Genomic DNA, 13,073 nt, shown 5'->3' with positions numbered 1-13,073 from the left:
GCACGGAGGGAGCGGTGCAGGTTTGTGTCTCCTGCCCGCCATGAAGGACATTCCCCGCAGGGAGCCCTACGGCATGCAGAGGGCTGGGAGAGGACCCCTTTGCAAACACAGCCAGGTCCTTCACTGTGCAAGCTTCCATAGCTTTGCCAACTGCCTCCAGGGAAGGCTAAGCTCACTCACGTGACTTGCCCGAAGGCAGGGAAAGTCCTCTCATGCCTGAGGTCATCTTCCTGCACCAGCCCCATTAGCCCTCAGGGCTCGGCAAGTGGCTGGTCTGAAGCATCCAAGTGGGCATCAAAAGCCCTGTCCTGCTGCTGGCAGCGGTGGCATTTCTCCTACCGACAGATATGGGTTGCAGGTCAGTTCATCAACTGGTTTTGGAGCTGGGAAGCTTTTCACAGCTGCTTACAGGTGCCATTTCTCAGCCCCTCCTGTGCCACCGAACCCCATCACTTAAACCCATCACATAGATAAACACGCCACAGCTTAAAAAGGCACAGGCAGAAAGTAACAGAATAAAACCACAGAAAAGAATGTGTCATAACAAAGAAGAAATAAACTTTCTGGTTATATGACAGTGGAATTTGGAGGAAAAAGAAAGAACAGCTGAATCTGGAACAGAACAGCATGTAGAAAAACAGAGAATCTGATTAACACAGTGTTGCAACTTTGCTTTGAAATGGGAAAGGAACAAGCTGAATATTGTAAAAGATACAAATTATAGAGAGGGAAAAGGATACTGCAGGAAACACATCTATGGAGGCTGAATCACAGACAAGAGCAAAACTGGACGGGAACAGAAAAAAGCAAAAATTATAGGCAAGGACAATAGGGTTTTGTGCTGAGTACTAAGCTGGAAATTACAGACAAAGAGTGCGATTCTAGGAAAAATAGCAGCTGTACAACACAATATGGCGATGAAACAATGCTTGTAACAATAAAAAGTCACTTATGAGGAGAAATTGCATCCATGAAAACAACGACAACAATAAAGGTATTAACAATATGGGAACAACTGAAGATTCATAGATTTCTAGGTTGGAAAAGACCTTAGAGATCATCGAGTCCAACCATCCCTAATCCCCATTAAACCATATCCTCAAGTAGATCATCCACCCTATTCTTAAACACATCCAGGGATGGGGACTCAACCACCTCCCTGGGCAGCCTATTAAATGATGAAAATATTTGGGTTAGAGAAAGGGTAACGATGTCACAGAAATCAGTGACAAATCACAAACATGGCTTTCACAGTATTTCTTTGCACCTTGTACGAAAGAATTGCTCACAGCAGATGTCCTTCCCTGCACCTCTAGGAAGGCACAGATTTCTTTCAAGCTTATTATTACTATTACTGGCATTATAGGAGGCTTAACGACCTCAGCCATGGATCACGGCTCCATCTGTGCTAAGCACTGTACAAACATTTAGGGTAACTTTGTGATTTATGGCCCGGCAGAAGGAACCTAAGCTGATCATCAGGAGAGGTAATAGTTTGGTAAATTTGCTGGTCAGTCAGTAGTGAGTTTCTTGGAAGTGCTACTGAAAAAAAAAATGTAGTCCAGTGCCACAAACTATAGTGTGAACACCATGTTAGGTCCGAGCTTGGCACAACAACAGGACTATTGGCTAAGTTATTTGTCTGGTATTTTCTTGCACAGACTGACACTCTCTGATGAGCAGAGATCCCATACAACCAATAATTTCAAAGGGTTTATGATTCCTACTGAAATGAAGAACCCCATACCGATTTTGTTATTTGTAGCATAATGTTCGATCAATGGTATCCGCAAAGCAAAAGTGGTGTGAAACCAGAGAAAATGCAGAGCATTAAAAAAAAAGTTTCATAATATAATGTTTAAAGTTATATGTTTCATAACATAATATATGAGATTATATTCAGCTTGCAGACAAGAAGCTAAATTAGCTGAAACTAGCAACATACTAAACAGATATTACAACAGAAACAGTAATTAGAGAACCTAGATGAAGATGAGGAAAAAAGGTAAAGAAGACATTAAGCTCTATTCACAAAATCTTGCAGTGACGCTAGAAACAAGGCATTGACTTTCTTTAGCCAGGAGTGAGGAAGATGAAGGCAATGTAGAGGGCAGAGTGTGGAAGAAGACCTTAACACTTGTGTTGAGCCATAGCACCTTTCTGGGCAGCCTGGGAGAAGCGCAGAAGCAAACCCAGCCCTTTTAGTCAAAGAGACTAAGTAGATAACCGAAAGGGAGAGAGGTGAGATGATGAAGTAGCCAAGAAGGGTATCAGTGATGTGTTTTGCAGTTTAATCTTCTTTTATAACTTGGTTCCAAAACTAAAAACGTGTGATTTTTAAGTAGATGATACTTCTATTCTTACTCTTTGAACAGAGCTACTACTGGGTTAATACAACACAAAACAAGGCTTGCATTACCCCAAGAGTAGCAAATCTTAGTGTTGGGATGCTATCTCATCAAACACGTCCTATCAATAACTTATCAAAATGTCCAGCTCCCCATCTGCCCCTCTCCAGGCAGTGCCATTGTTATGGTTTGAAGTGGGGGGGGAGGTCCGGGTGGCAGAAGCTGCCCATCAGACCGGACTCCCATCCCCCTCGGGGCTTGAGCCAATCGGCGCCCCTGCGAATTGCCCTATTTACGTCGGACAAAGGAACCGGAAAGGTGTGCCGGTGCCCAGGAGCAAGGAGACGGGAGGGGCGCACGGCCCCCGCTCCCGGCCGGGCCGGGCCCGCTCGGTCGAGGATGGCGGCGGCGGAGGCGCTTGGGGAACTCGGGGAGAGCCCCGCTGCCGGGGTGCCCACCGGGTCGAGTTCACCCAGACAGGACTGAAATCTGAGAGAAACGGCCACACAGATAAGAGGTCAGTGAAGATGGAACGGAACAGCGTGTGCCGCGGCTGAGTCCCCCTTGCGAGCGGCCCCTTTGTAACAGCCCTCGGTGGGGCAAGCAGAGACCCACTCGCAACCAGTGGATGACCCACGTCGGGAAGAGATGCCTGAGCCTGAGACTATTGTGAATCATGGGCACAGGTAGAGACACATTTTACGCATTTTACGCATTTACGCATTTATGCATTTAAAGTCTCTATGGAGACGCATTTAAGGTCGGTATGACGACCCACGCGGGAGCGCATTTAAAGTTTGTTGATGACCCACGCCAGAGCGAGTGGCTACAGCTCCTTAAAAGCCCAGGACTGGTAAAGCCCGCACTTGGGGCAAATCCGATGGGGTAAGGATTTGCCCCCCCAGCGGGTAGGATTCACACTTTCGCCGTGAGTAGGGGATCCGCTGGATCAAGGGACAATGGTGTAAGGACTCCTTTTCCTTTAAGAGAAGCGGCAGTAACAACTTGGAATGAACTGACCTGCACTCCCCCATTCCCTGCCCCCCTGCGCCGCTGGGGGGAGGAGGTAGAGCCAGAAAGAAGAAGCAAAGGGGGGGGAGTGGTGTTGTTTTTAAGACCTGGCCTTGTTTTTTTGTTATTCTCTCAAGTAACCGTTTTTGTGTGCTTTTCTCTTTGTAGGTAGCTGTTAATAAATAGTTTTGCATTAAGAAAAAAGCCTCTTTTGCCCGGGACCGTGGTTGGTGGGTGCTCCTCTGTTCCTGTCTCGATCCTCAGCTCTTTTATTACATTTTTCTCTCCTCTCCATTTTACTGGACTGGGAGAGCTGCGTGGGTTTGGTTGCCGGATCAGCCTAACCCATGACAACCGTAGAGGGCCTTCCATGGGAGCTGCAGAAGACTGCTTGTGAGTGACATGGAGAGAGACTCAGGGGATGAAGAAATGATTTGCAGTGGACAGTGATAGTCAGAAAAACTCTCTTACACACAACAACAAGGCCCGGACATGCTCAAACCCTACATGCTCATAGGGATTACAGGTTATACTAGAACTACTGCAATGAGGTCTTACAGGACCAATAATAGGGACAAAACATTCCGTTTGGAAATCAAAGAACTCCTGAAGCCATTTCTGCTGCAGTGAGCCTTGCATGCCAGAGCTCCATCGTTTAAAATCCAGAGACCAGGCAGCAAAAGGATTCACAAAATCTCTGACTGCGGACAGGTCATGTCTCAGATGCTCTCCTCCGTAGAGCATGGACCATATCTCTGAGCAGCATCAGCAAGCCTTGGAGGTCAACAGAAGCTGAGAAGGATACTCTGCTCCTCACAGACTTGGTCCCAGACTACAGTCAATTATCCCTGCGACTGGAATGGTTCATCCAGCCTCTCAAGCTATTTCTGGTCTTCAGGAAATTGTAGCATTTTGAAGAAAATGAAATACAGAAGTCATGTCACGTTGTGCCGGGGCTGGGAGGACCTGAAATTACAGGCTGTTGTCTTACTGTTGCGTTTTGTACTATTAAGAATTTTCCCTGACAGATTTCTTCATGTTGCTGGCTCCTACGCTCCTCATAAATGACTGGAAAAGGTTGTGACTTGCACTGCCAGGCAGAGTCTTCACTGACAGAAATACACTAGTCTGCTATTAGTGCCGCAGTACCGCACTTGCTGCGCTTCCAACTCAGACTCCAGCAACTTCCTTCCATCACACCCACAACTGCAGTGAGACGTCCAGATAAATCACTGTCTGCAGACTTCCAGATCAAAGAAGAGAAAACAGTCTCCATGCTGTGCTTTGGGCACATTATCAGTTAGGAGACTGCTGTGAGCAGCGAGTACGTCTAATTCTCCTATACAAACAGCTCGTTCTGCAAAGCCTTGCCCCTCCCAAGGGATGCAGAGGTGACTGGGAGGATCACGAAACCTCTGTGAAAGAAGCACAGGATGTATTTTCAGTTGGGAAAGCTCAGAATTCTTTGGTCTTGTTTGATTAGGTTTGCAACATCATTTAAATGTTCCAAATCATAGAATCATAGAATGATTTGGGTTGGAAGGGACCTCAAAGATCATCTTGTTCCAATCCACCTGCCATGGGCAGGGACACCCTCCACTACACCAGGTTGCTCAAAGCCTCATCTAACCTGGCCCTGAACACTACTAGGGATGGGGCATCCGCAGCTTCTCTGGGCAATCTGTTCCAGTACCTCACCACCCTTTGAGTGAAGAATTTCTTCCTTAGATCTAATCTAAATCTCCCCTCTTTCAGTTTAATGCCATTACCCCTTGTCCTATCACTACAAGCCCTTGTAAAAAGTCGCTCTCCAGCTTTCCTGTGGGCCCCCTTTAAGTACTGGAAGGCTGCAATCAAATCACCCTGGAGCCTTATCTCCCCAAATAAGGAAGCTGAATTAGTGTTTTGACCTAATTTTGGTTAATATACAACACTGTTTAGACTAGAGCAATCTCGGTAAAAAAAATTACCTCCTCTTAGTACAAGTTGAGGTCATGAGGTTCAAAGAAAATGCTGTGAGTACCAAGGCTAATTCTAAGGGAAAAGGTGAAGGTGAAGGAGGAGCTTCAAGTGAATGGCAATCCAAGTCAAGCACTTTTTAAGGTAAGGGCAGAAATAGCTGTGTACTGTGCTAGTGCACCAGCTTTCCAACCAATAGAAGAGTTTGATAAGTGTATCTGTTCATTTCTTTATTAGTTTCGCACTTGACATCCCTGACCCGGATTCTCTGTATCAGCCTGTGAATTTAACTGGCTAAATGGAGACATCTGTAGCTGAGCTAGTTCCTGTAGGCTCCCTTTAGAGTCAATGGAGATCCAGTGAATGGGAACAGACATGGGGGAAAACCATCGTACTGAGAGATTCATCTAAAATAGGGCAGATGACCTCCACTCTTAGACACTTTTTTTTTCTCCACTGACAGCAGAGAGTCCCATAGAGGCACACCTTTTTGATAAGTCTTATTGGATAAAATTATTTCGATTCCTCTGTGATTACACTTAGGTGATCTTACAAAATCCTTTTTACTCATGTACTCTCTTTTTCTGAAGTCATCTCAAGTCATTAACTAAAATAATAAACAAAGGGGACATGGTGCTGCAGTCCCTGACAGAGACTTACATAGGAAAGCCATCTCCCTGAGGCATATTAGCATGGCCCAGGACTAGTTCGTGGTCTCTAGATGCAAAGGTCTGAAGATGTAGGAGCCATAGGATAGAATTTTGTTTTCAGGCTAGACAACCTCCTTCGCTGTGTTTGTGGACTTCAGACAATTATGTCCTGTGGCTGAGTAAAGAAAGCTGTCCGTAATGAGTCTCAGCATCCAGTCTGTCTTCCTTGGAGCACCAAGCATCCATATGCAGTAGTAAGCATGAAAACCTAACACTAGCTCTTCAAAATTTGTCATAATCCACAACTTCTACCCTCTATACCACTTCGTACCTTCAGGATCTTTTCTGTCTTGCGGAGTGCTAAACTGAGCTTTGTTTGTCTAATCACTTACCACTCCAGGTCCCGTAGGACAAATACCATTCCCATCCCTGGGTTGTCCAGAACTCACAGTGTGGACACCAACCCACACTCAGCTGCGATCTCTCGGACATGGTAGGCTAAGCATATGTGTATTCTTGCAGTCTGCACAAACACTTATGTGTTCAGAAGCTTTCATTTCAACTCCTACTCTGTTCTTACAGAAACTTACAGTCAACTTACTGTTTCTAGCTGTCTCCACAGAGGTTTCACTGCAGGGTTCTTGTAACACAACACCTTATTACTTTGTAATTTGAGTTAAGTTAGGGCAGCCAGGGGACTTGTGTCTTTCTTTATCACTTTCACAAGGACGTGAGCTATCTAGCTGTGTGCTGGATAAAGGCAGTCGTGGAGATCCTGGCAGATGGTCTTGGCCACCACATCACACAGCTCTTCCACATCACAAGGAAAATACTCATCTCCCCAGTCAAAAGCATGAGAGGAGAGATTACAGCATCTGTGCTGTCTAACATGGGCTGTGGGAGGCCATAAGCAGCACAGCTACACTGTAGTCACTGCTGTTGCCCTTTATGGTCTCATTTTTCTTTTTATTTGGTTCATTTTATACCTCAGTGCACATGATGGTTTTTGCTTTGCCTCCAGATTGCACAGAGCCAGCTACTGTTTTTGCAGAGATTTGTGCACCTTTCCCCGTTAGCCAGCTTTATGCTTCCAGTTGCCAAATTCCTGCTTATCAACGAGCGGGGTGGGCCACTTCAAATCAACCATGGCAACTTAAAAATAAGTCTATATTTCTTAGCAATGTACACAGAGTTGATTTATTCCTTTGCTCATACCTCTGGTTGACATCCCCTGAGGGACACTCTTCAGTCAGCTGCTTGGGCATAAAGCAAGTGGTGCTTTTGGTAGTGCTCTAACACAATTACTATTACAGTTCTCAAGCCTCTGGCTTGCAGAAGGTCACAAGAATCTGGACACAAACCTAGAGCAGACATTGCCAGCACAAATGCTGGTTTTGACCCAGTGATCTGATTGACTTTGCCCTGAACCTAATGCTGGGTTCACCAAACTTTTTTAGCAGCTGCTGTGTGCTTTGATGTAGTCTCTAAAGCCATCTCTTGTTTTCTACTTTGAGAATAGTGAGACCTATAGGCTATCCAGGTTTCTCCAAAGTGAGGCGCAACTTTCTTACCCCATACTTAATGTACAAACCAGACCTCTCCTCCAAAAGGTCTTCTCCCCTTCACCTTATGATTTTGTCATCTATATATCCAAAAATCAGCAAGAGTCCCAAAAGTAATTGTATTAGAGTACTACCAAATGTGGATGTTAACAATTTTCTCATGAGGCTTTGGAAATTATTTGACACAGTCCTAGATAGCAAGTGCTGACACATAATTAGAGTAAAAAGCAATTAAATCAAAACTCATTTGTTTTACATAAACTTATTTCCCAATTTTGCAACAGCAGTGCATCAGGGCCATGGTGCCCCGCATGAGAAAGAAAAGGAGAAACAGCATTTGAGATCACAAATGTGAAAAACATAATTTCCATCTGAGATGATGAAGGACACCACAGCAAGATGTGTTTAAGGAACTGTATTGGCACTATTTCTGAAATATTCTCCATTTACTAGATGCCTTTGTGCTTATCGTATGCCAAGCAGAGCACGACAACTGGTTAACAAGGGAAACAGCTGGAACTCAAACCCCATGGAAGCTTCCATTTTTTAGTGTTTGTAGCCTGAAATTGTTAATCTGAACATCTGCTTCATTAAGAGATATTGTGATGCTATTCACAACAGCAACAAAGAGCTGCAGAAAACACTTTTCCGTCTCTCTTCTTCCTACCCATGTTCCATATCCCCCTTCAACTTTTTCACTACAGATCTATGTCACAACAGTTACTGTTGGCTTTCATTGTGCTTCCCCAAGAACAACAATAATGTTGTGCTTCCAGGGAGCATCTTGGAAAGCAGACCAGTGATTTCTGAGTGTTTCTGAAGTAACAATCTCAGCAATTTTATTGTTGTTTCTGTTGTTGCGAGAGACCTTAAACAGGGAACAAGGGAATATCTGCAAGTAATCTGCAATTACCCAAATATTGTCAGTGCTCTGCGTAGAACCAAGTTGAAAAGGCTGAGTTACAGACATGGTTTTGGAGTCCTGTGCTCCACTGATGAGCAGCTGCATGAGGGAGGCAGAATTTTAAGCTGTCCCTCAAGCAGGATTGGGAGCATTGCTTTTCCAATATTTCCTCCTTCCTCAGCTTCTTTGATACTTCACAGGAAATAATGAAGATGATTGCTAGAAAAAACTGTATTGCACATACCCCTTTGAGAGAAGACCCTGTTAGCTTTGTGCTGCTTAGTTGTTATTCCATTCATTCACCTTATTAATATTGCTTACTGCTGATTTCGTCTTTGATTTTCTAATTGGTGACCTGCTCCGTCCTTGTTTAGAGAAGGCTGGCCAATGATTGCAGTATTTTTAGGACAATGCCAAAGATCCTCTGTCTCTACATTGCTACGCTATTTACTAATATTTTAATATAATATCTGAAACACCCAGAGTGGATTGCAACCAAGACTACTCTCTCAAGAAATAACAGCAATTGCTTAGGAAAACACAAAGATTACCCAATAGATGGGTGAACAGGGATGCAGGACCCAAGAAAATTTTGGTAACACCCCAAATTTCATTTCCCTGCCATCGTACAGCACCTAGCACTTTGAGAGCCTGGATTTATGGCTGCAATTTCCAAATGGTACAGCAGTGCAAGCATTAACCCGGACAGAAAGGTAGATTTCAATGAATTTATTCAGAAATATTTGTTTGTCTTTAAGCAGACATGACTTGCTGCAGTAGGATGAGTGGGTATTGCGAGCTGTTCTTTAAAAGCAAAGCAAGCCATCGTTAGCCAGCATGTGCTGGCAGTTGTTCCTTTAATAACATTTGGCACAAGCACAGTCAGCCACCCTATGCTTTGACACAGCTTGTGCTGAGACCTACCAGTCATCTACTGTATCCTAGGCCAAAAATTAAGAAAGTGGTGTGACTGTAGCCCCAAAATGTCAAAAGAGTGAACAGCAAGGGTAGTGAAGACTCATTAACTGACATGAACAAAAATTGGGAAACTGTCTTGCTACACAGTCATGGAGAAATGTTTGGGTCAGGGTTCAGTGATGCCTTAGTGAAGAATAGATATGAAGAAGCATCAGTTACTCCCTTGTTCTTCTCTACCTTCCTTTGCTATTGGGCAGAGTCCTGCAATTGGGCAGATGACAAAATTTAGCCAGCTGAATTTAATACCAACTTTTTATAACACTGAAAGCCGGATTCTCATCTCATTTACTCTGAAAAACTCCCCTGACAATGATGATGTCAGATAGATTGCTACCGGTGAAAATCCATAATGAAAGAAGACCTAGCCCCTACAGGTATGAAAAAATATATCAGAAGTATTCACACTCCAAACTTTAATTTCCCAACATGAGTCTTTGGGACACAAAGCTTTTTATTTCACCTGATTAATAGGAGTAACTCTTTAAATAATAGGTTTAGAATTTTTGCCTGGATCTTCTCTTCTCAACCTCCACTTTTCATAATATGTGTGATGAGCAAGTTATAAAAAAGGTATTCAGTGGAACATTGCTTTTTAGAATAAAAGTCTCCAGTTACGAGCCAGTATGCCTAGTTCTTCTATCAATTTACATCCTAATAAACAAAATACTTGATGCTTAAAGCTGCTCATCAGAGAGCTAAGTTTTCTGTTTTTTTTTTTTCAATTGGATTTTTTAATGGTAGTATTTGCTTTCTCTTCTACTGCTGTTCTTTCTGTTAGAACATGAATGAAACTACCCAGATTGTTTGTCCCTCCACCACCACCTGCATGGTAGATGAAGAGGAGGGTCAAGTTCAGAGCTTTGGACCTTCCTAGTGGCTCCATAGTATCTCACAAAATCATCACTGGCTTCTTGTCTGTCCCACTGAGATGCACCGCTTTAGTGCCCACTCCTGCATCAGAGCCAAAAGCAGCAGAATATAGAGTAAGGAGCAGAAATTAATCTGAAGAGAGGATAGCCTGAGGAAAAGCTTCCAAGCAGGAAGGTCTCCTAATTTATGGGATATTCTAAGAAGAGTGGTTGAATTTAACTACCAGCAGGATGAGAATGTACATAAGAAAAGCATGTCTGCAGGACTTATAATAAATCTTCTTCCTTCTGAAAGTTCATCTTTCTGGAGCCCTGCTGGAGTAACTCCATAGGAAAAGATGGCCCATCATCTTCTCTTGAATCTCACCATAACCTTTGTACAGGAACAAGATCTTCACCCCATGCTCCTCTGCAAACAGCCTAATCTGGAAGGCACTCAAGTGGAGCTCAGCAGGGTCTTTCCCATTTCAGGACCTCCCTTGTCAGACGCAGCTGGTATGTGAGGTTGTACTTAGCAGAGAAGCCATGGTGCTGTGTTGCAGCCAAGAACGGCACGGCTTTGTCTGCAGAGAAACTTCCTTTTGTTAGCAACCCACATGCATCGCTTCAAATCTTGGTCCCAATCATATCACTTGATCTCTCATCCATTGCATTCTCATCACATGAGCTGGCCAACAAGAAAAGCCTCTTCTAGAGTGACATGAAAGCCCCACTGTGATCAAGTAGGTAGAAGACTCGAGCAACAGAGTACAGAAAGCTGCCAAGTCTGTTGCAGAGGCCAGTGGTCTGGAGGGATGACAAGCAGCTGTCTGGAAACACACCGTGTTCACCTCACAGCAGCCACTGCCAAAGCTGGAAAGAGCCAAGCTGAGATGATTCCCAAGACTGTTTCATGGAGCTGATGGGTAGGAGACAGACTTTGGAGGATGTAGCACTAGAGGGATTAGGAAAGGAAAGTAGATCCATGCCAGCAGAAGAACAGCAATCTGGCTGGACTACAAACAATGTGGCCATTTTCAATGCAAAGCACTCTGAACCAGCAAGACAGCTTTGCATTTTGCACAGGAATCAGCACACACTATCCAAGGTCATCAAACACTTAAGGTGGATATGTCTTTGAGGATGTCCTTTCCTGGGACATTGCTGTCCCCACAGTGAATGACACATATCCAGTGCACACATCTCAGCATTACAGGCGAGTCTGAGCTTTTAAAGTCTGCCTGAATGGACATAGATAAACATTGATATTCCTAGACCATGATTTTTTTTCCAAAAGGAACTGTATTAAATCAGGTCCTTTTATAAAGTCCTTGTGGTTAATTTGTTTTCTTAGTCCCTTGTGTCCATGTGAGCTCCTGGGCATTGGCTTGTGGAAATCCAGGCATTTACTTTGGTTCCTAGGTATATGTTTAGGAGATTAAGTTAAAAAATTTCACTAAATTGATTACTGCAATAAGCACTAAACGATATGAAAGACATCAGCCAATAAAAAGAAGCAGGTATTTTACTGCTTAAAAGCATCCCCTGGAAGTGCTTGAGATAAGTGGAAGCCACTCTTTTGATTCATATTGACAAACAAGCAAACCAAAACAAACAGTGAAGTAGGAAAATCTGAGCACTTCATTCATTACTTTCAACACAATGTTGCCCAAAGGACCTCTTGTCAGAAAGACTTTGTTTCTGCTTTTTTTTCCTCAACCCTCCTTCTTGGATCCATCTAAACGTTAAAAATTAGTTGATATTTGAACAAGCGGGCTCACGTGATGTGGGCTCAGTGTAATCACTGCACTGTGTGTCACACATTGTAGCATGAGAGCCCTCTTCTCAGCTACAAACACAACTGTGGCATTTCTGCAAAGGACCTGCACCTCGGCTCTATATATAACAGGAAATTCAGTCTGGTGGTAGACTTTGCAAATGGATCTGGCTCCAGTCCCTTCAAGGAAATAGGACACTCAATGTTTATTTTTTAGTTTTGTGTTATTGGAAAATTATAATAATGGTAGAAACCTCAAGGTAGAATATTGTCAAAAAGATACTGACCTTAGCTAACATATATGTTGCTTGGGCAGTGCAATGTTTCCCATTCAGAAATAAAACACTTTGTCAGGACCAAATACAAATTGCTTACATGGCCCTTGCAGGTTATTATACTCATTTCTGATTAAAAAATAAATGTATCCAAATATGCCAAACTCAATCACACACAATAGAGTGATTACATGCTTCAACTTGGATCTCAGCTGCCCCCAAAAACAGCTCCTGGGAAAGAGGATGCCAATACTCAATTGTAGTTAGAATATAGCCAGCAAAGAGCAGTTTTAACCTAGGACATTCTGAGCAAAAACAAGAAACTGAGGCAAAGTCCCTGGTATACAGAGAGTACCGGGTGTTCATTGTCCATCTATCTGCTACAAGCAAATTATTGCCACACTTTGCGCCATGGGATTCAAAGGTGCAGTCTCCAGAAACGAAAATTGAAGTAGTTGCATACCTGAAAGCACCACCCAGAAAGGTATATCTGAAATTTCTAAGCGCCTTCATTGGAGCAAGCTGGTATGCAGAACATCTTTAGGAATATGGACATGAAAGTTTTACAATACTCCCTCCTGTCCCCAGCTGTCAAGCTGGAAGAGATGGAGGGGTTCACAAGTACCAATATGAACATTGCTGTAGACACATCAAAAGCTGCCCCAACCTCAGCCATGTAGAAATGGTTGGGCTGGGGAAGCAGCCACATATGGTGGCAGTTGTATCACTGAATCTTTCACAATTGTACACAAAACCAGCTG

The sequence above is a fragment of the Tauraco erythrolophus genome, chromosome 7 (genome assembly GCF_009769465.1).
Source record: "Tauraco erythrolophus isolate bTauEry1 chromosome 7, bTauEry1.pri, whole genome shotgun sequence".
NCBI classification, from domain to species: Eukaryota; Metazoa; Chordata; class Aves; order Musophagiformes; family Musophagidae; genus Tauraco; species Tauraco erythrolophus.
The sequence above is the reverse complement of the archived record's forward strand: the minus strand, read 5'-3'. Positions refer to the sequence as shown.